Source organism: Nicotiana tabacum, chromosome 5 (genome assembly GCF_000715075.1).
Source record: "Nicotiana tabacum cultivar K326 chromosome 5, ASM71507v2, whole genome shotgun sequence".
In the NCBI taxonomy this organism is placed as follows: Eukaryota; Viridiplantae; Streptophyta; class Magnoliopsida; order Solanales; family Solanaceae; genus Nicotiana; species Nicotiana tabacum.
This window is the reverse complement of record NC_134084.1, coordinates 53089584-53095583: the sequence shown is the minus strand read 5'-3', so window position 1 is coordinate 53095583 and position 6000 is coordinate 53089584.

Sequence of the window (6000 nt, the reverse complement as noted above, 5' to 3'; positions counted from 1 at the left end):
CTGACATCATGGATTTACTACTCATCTCTTCCCTGGAAAGCAGAACTTGCAATAGTCCACCTGTGTTCTTGTTAAGTAAGAGATATCTGGCGTTTCTATCTGCAATATTTTTTTTTTTTTTTTTTGTGAGGTCATTACTAGAAACATTAATGTGACAATAAGAAATAGGCCCTTGAAAAAGAGCAAGTTATTGAAGTCAAAATCCAGGCAGATCAAAGGTCAATTAAAAGAAGAATTATAGGTTGATTCTGGATCATCTTACATTGAACATTTAACAAACTGACCAGCGACACAAGGGCCTGACAGGATCATATATACAGAGACGGCAAACAGTGCTGTCCACGCACTTGTTTCCTGTCAGGTTAAGCAGCTGTTTGATACCTTACAAGTGATTTCTCCTCAATATCAAAATTTGTCACTTTGTTTCTTTCTGCGGTTTATTTGACTTGAACGAGTCACGAAGTGGTAATATTCAACTACAACAGGTTTTATGGAATGTGATGTCAGATATTTTATAAACGGAAAAGGGTCATATTTATCCCTATACTCTTTAAAAATGGTTATATTTGTCCTTCGTTATACTTTTTTGATATATTTATCCTTACCATTATACTTTAGGATCATATTTATCCCTGTACTCTTCAAAGAGGGTTACATTTGTCCTTCGTCATACTTTTTGACATATTTATCCTTACACTTATACTTTAGGATCACATTTGCCCCTCATTCATTAAATCCCCATGTCCCACCTTTGTTTTCCTACATGGTGCCTATGTGGATTTCTTTTTCCTCCAATTTAAATATGGTCAACTATTTAAGATAATTTAATTTAACCATAAACCATAAACCATAAACCTTGGTTGTCTGCACTTATTTGTGTCTTTGGGCAACCAATATATAAAATATAGTGGCTTGATAATTCACATTACTCTAATATTATTCGTCATTGTAGGTTTATGTTAAACCAGGTCGAAGATAAGGGGTGGAGCTAGAGTATTAGGTATGGTTTGAATGAACTCTATAGCTTTTGTTTAGATTTGTGTTCTATTAGGAAATACATTAAATATGTATAAATATTTAATTACAAACTTAATAACTAAAATGAGCTATGAGCAAGATCAGAACCCATAAACTTTAAATCATGACTCTGCCATCCAAAAAGTTGAATTATTTAGATATACTTTTTTAAATATGTAATTTTATTTTATTTTTGAAAAACATGAAAATTATATACCCAAATCACAAAAAAAAAACTAGATGTTTTGACCCTTGTAATCGAATTCTTTCATATAAAATGAGAGGAGGGAGCAATATTTTCTTTTCGAGAAAAAATATGTTTGAGGAAACCATCTTAGACAATATTAGGCTTCTGGCAGTGCTCTATTTTAAGCACGGACCTTTGTCATTAATTCCATTGTTGTGCAACTTCTCGTAATTTAATTTAGTTACTGCAATAATTGTAAGCTGTATCAGATTAGTGATTTTGAGTTCAAAGTTCTTGTTTGCCAATATGTTGCCGCTGCTATCCGAAAAATATGGAGCTGAAAAAGAACATTATCTTAAATAGGTGACCATATTTAAATTGGAGGAAAAAGAAATTCACATAGGCACCATGTAGGAAAACAAAGGTGGGACATGGGGATTTAATGGATGAGGGGCAAATATGATCCTAAAGTATAAGTGTAAGGATAAATATGTCAAAAAGTATGACGAAGGACAAATGTAACTCTCTTTGAAGAGTACAGGGATAAATATGATTCTAAAGTATAATGGTAAGGATAAATATATCAAAAAAGTATAACGAAGGACAAATATAACCATTTTTAAAGAGTACAGGGATAAATATGACCCTTTTCCGTTTTATAAATCAAGATTAGTTTTGACTTTCGAGAGACCAGGAAATTGAAATACCACATTCCGCTCAATTTATAGGGGTTTTTGCATCTATGCCCGATTTTGGGGTCATAATTGAACCTATATTCACTTTGCGGAAAAGTTTGTAATCGTACCCAACTTACGGTTAAAAAAAATTAATCTGAAATGAAAAAATTGCACTTTAAATGCACTTAAGGTCAAATAGGTCTAAAGTGCAACCAATGGTTTCATTCACTTAAGGCTAATAAGTCTGAAGTGAAAAATTGAACTTCAGATGCACTTAAGGCCAATAAGTCTGAAGTAAAAAACTACACTTCAGATGCACTTAAGGTCAAAAAGTATGAAGTGCAACAAATGTTTTCATTCACTTAAGACTAATAAGTTTGAAGTAAAAATTTTCACTTCAGATGCACTTAAGGCCAAATAGGTCTGAAGCATAACCAATAGTTTCATGCACTTAAGGCCAATAAATCTGAAGTGAAAAATTGCACTTCAGATGCACTTAAGGTCAAAAGGTCTAAAGTGCGACAAGCGTTTTGCCACACTTAAGGCCAATAAGTCTGAAGTGAAAAATTGCAATTCAGATGCACTTAAGGCCAAAAGGTCTGAAGTGCAACAAGCGTTTTGCTACACTTAAGGCCAATAAGTCTGAAATGAAAAATTGCACTTTAAATGCACTTAAGGTCAAAAGGCCTGAAGTGCAACAAATATTTTGCTACACTTCAGATCAATAAGTTTGAAGTGAGAAATTGCACTTCATATGCACTTAAGGCCAAAAGGTCTTAAGTGCAACCAACGTTTTTATGCACTTAAAGCCAAATAGGCCTGAAGTGCAAATTGTCCAGAAACAGAAATTTGTTCTTCAAATTATAACAATCTAATATACGATTTAATACCTAAATCTACTCCAAATGAGCTCAAATTAGAAACATAACCTCCAAATATCATTAGGAACAAACCCCAATCATCAATTTGTCAAAACAACAATAAATCTAATGAACCCATTTTGCAATTAAGAAAAAGAAGAAGAAACCTTAAGCAATTGTAAAAAATAAAGCGTCATAGCTGCTCACCATTGTAAAACATCATAAACTACATTAAAATATGTTCACAACCACCATATAAAATCATTGTCACCCGAAGAAGAAGAAGAAGAAAACGAAAACGAAGAAGGAGAAAAAAGCCTGAAATTGTTTAAAAAGTTATAAGTTAAAACTTTTTTAAAGTTACAAGTTAAAACTTTTTTGAAAAGTGGGTATAAATTAAATGGGGAAACCCAATAGGATGCCACGTGCAATTTTTACCAATTTATATGGTTGATGATTGAATTGAGTTGAAATTTTTTGTCAGGCTCGTTTGTGGATGTATTAGTTTGGGTTGAAACTAGTTGTAGTAAATGAGCTTGTTGGGTTAGATCTTGGCGGGTTAAAAGTGTATTGACTTATATTATGTAGGTCAATTTCGGACGTTAAAAGTGTATTGACTTATATTATGTAGGTCATTTTCGGACAAATTACTTTTTTTTAGCTATATTTAATTTAATAATTAGTCACCAATTTATTGTGTTACTAGATATCCACTTTTGTAGTAAATAGCTACTTAGGATTAATTCATGTTAAACACATAGCAAAAGGTCTCTTTTCTTTTTCATTTTTCCTTTCGCTGGCCAAGATAGTAATAAACATCAAAAACTCGAAATAAAGGACCAATTACTTAAGCATCTTTGCTCGACAAAAACTTTGTATACAATATTCTCTCTAAATAAATACTAAAGATAAGTTTATATACTAATTTTTTCGTGAAAACATTAAACTAATGTGTTTGATAATCCACGAAAACCGACCATAGCACTAAATTTCAATAATTGAATTATGGAACTAACGATTACGCTGGATTGCTTTTAAACCACTGTTAATATTTTGACCTAAGAAAAGTTTTGGAAAATAGTCCCACATCATAATTTTGAAACACTAGTCAGAATTTTAAAGCACTAAAAATTCTCACAATAACTATATTTTTTAGCATCAGAATTTTGAAGCGCCTGAAAAATTCTGATGATCCGTCAGAATTTGTGACAAAATCCAGATGAACACCATAATTGTTGTTGCATGCGAACTTTAAAATTCGGATGGGCTTTTTTCCCAAACTTCTATTCACAACGTCAAAAAATCAATTGTGGTATCAAAGTATTCTAATTTCTGTCATTCTTCTGAAATGTAAATACAAGACAAAAGAAAATATTATGAGTATAAACAGAAAAAATTTAGAAGATAAATTTCAAAAGATGAAAAGTTAGTTTGCATTAGAAAGTTGTAGACAATAAAATTGCGTCAAGAAAATAAAATCAAGACCAAAAAAATATTGCAACAATCGTAATATTTGATTTCGAATAATTTGAGTGTATAATCTCTATGAATCCGTTGATTCTTCTTTCCAATAGTAAATAAATTTAAGGGTCATTGAGCTTGATCTTGAATCTATATTTGTTGCCACCGACGATGATCTTTGATTTAACTAGCATGAACTTTAATTTGAACTCGTACTCCTTGAATCTTGATTTGTTCTTCATTCTTGAGCTTGAAGTTGATTTTTTCTTCGTTCTTGAGCTTGAACTTGAACTTGATTGCATGAAGCTTGAAACTTGTGGAGGAATTTTCAGCGTTTGATCCACGAGCTCTTTCTTGCTTCTTGTTATAACTTCTGGTGTCTTTTCTGAATTATACCCCTATTTATAGTTGTGGGAGGGAAGAGTTATGATAAGAACAAACTCTTTCCGACCAATCAAATTGAAGTGTGACAAGGCCGCATTTGATTGGCCAGAACATGTCACTTGCACAAGTGGCGCGATTTCATTGGCCTTTTAATTTGACTTGACATGCTTTGTCATTTTGACACGTGCATGATCTCATTCGATCTTCCGCTTGACTTGGCGTGCCACATTATTTGACACGTGACACCAAACTGGACCTCTAAGAAGATGACATCTTGGGCTTAACGAAGTAGGCTCATCATCTGTAGCCCAACTAAATAGGCTAGCCCAATGGATTAGGACTTATTTATTTAATCTATATATATTGGACTAATATAGTTAATCTAATTATATTGGCCCATGAGATTTATTTGGACTATAAATATATAGCTACGTGAATATATATGTAATTAATCCTAGTCCCGTAAGTAATAGGAGTAGATTATATATTATGTGTACTTATAAATATGGTTCATTGTATTACAATTAACATCAATAATAGATTTTTCTTCCATGCATTTTCACATGGTATTAGAGCATCGATGAGAAAAGATCGTTGTGCGTCATTCCATCGGTGAGAAAAGATCGTTGTGCGTCATTCCAGCGACAACCGGGAAGAAAAAACTCAGTTACCGTGCAATTTTTCGGTGACCTAAGTGACTGTTTGCATCAAAGTCACTATTTATCAATGTTGTGCAAAATTCAAAACCCACTACAAGGTTCCCAAGAGAGTTCCGACCAAACCCCGGAAATATCCTCCGAAAAATACCCATTCACATGCCCCAACGCCCCTGTCGGAGATCTGTTTCCCGCGGCACATTTGTCCCACGCGCCGGCATGTGTGGCCTGTTCTGGTCAGATTTTGAAAAACATTCTGTGGACAGTGTAATCGTATTGAAATTTTGAGCTTACCCATCAAGGTTACACCAAAATTCGACGACTTTTTTTATTTTTCGGCGACTATTTCTAGTTTTCGGCGAAAATTTCCAGATTGCAGTGGTTGTTTATTATTTTTCCGACAACTGTATCTAGTTTTCTGCTTGCTTTTGTGTCCAACTCCATCTAACCAAAAACAAAATATATCCTTAGGATAACTTGTTCTGGCTTGGCATTCCAAGGTTAACTATACAACTTTTGGTCAAAATATTTGAGAAATTGGTTGCGAAATGGGATCTATTAATATGAATAGTTGGATGGTTTCTTTACCGGATTATATTGAGTTCTTTCAGTACAAATCATATAAACATACATCTTCAGAGATAATTTCCGTTGTTCAAACAGGTAATACCGTAACTTGTGTCTCCCAATCTTCATCCTCCGAGTCTTGGGTAATTGATTCAGGTACATCTGATCACATTTCAGGTAACAAATCTCTT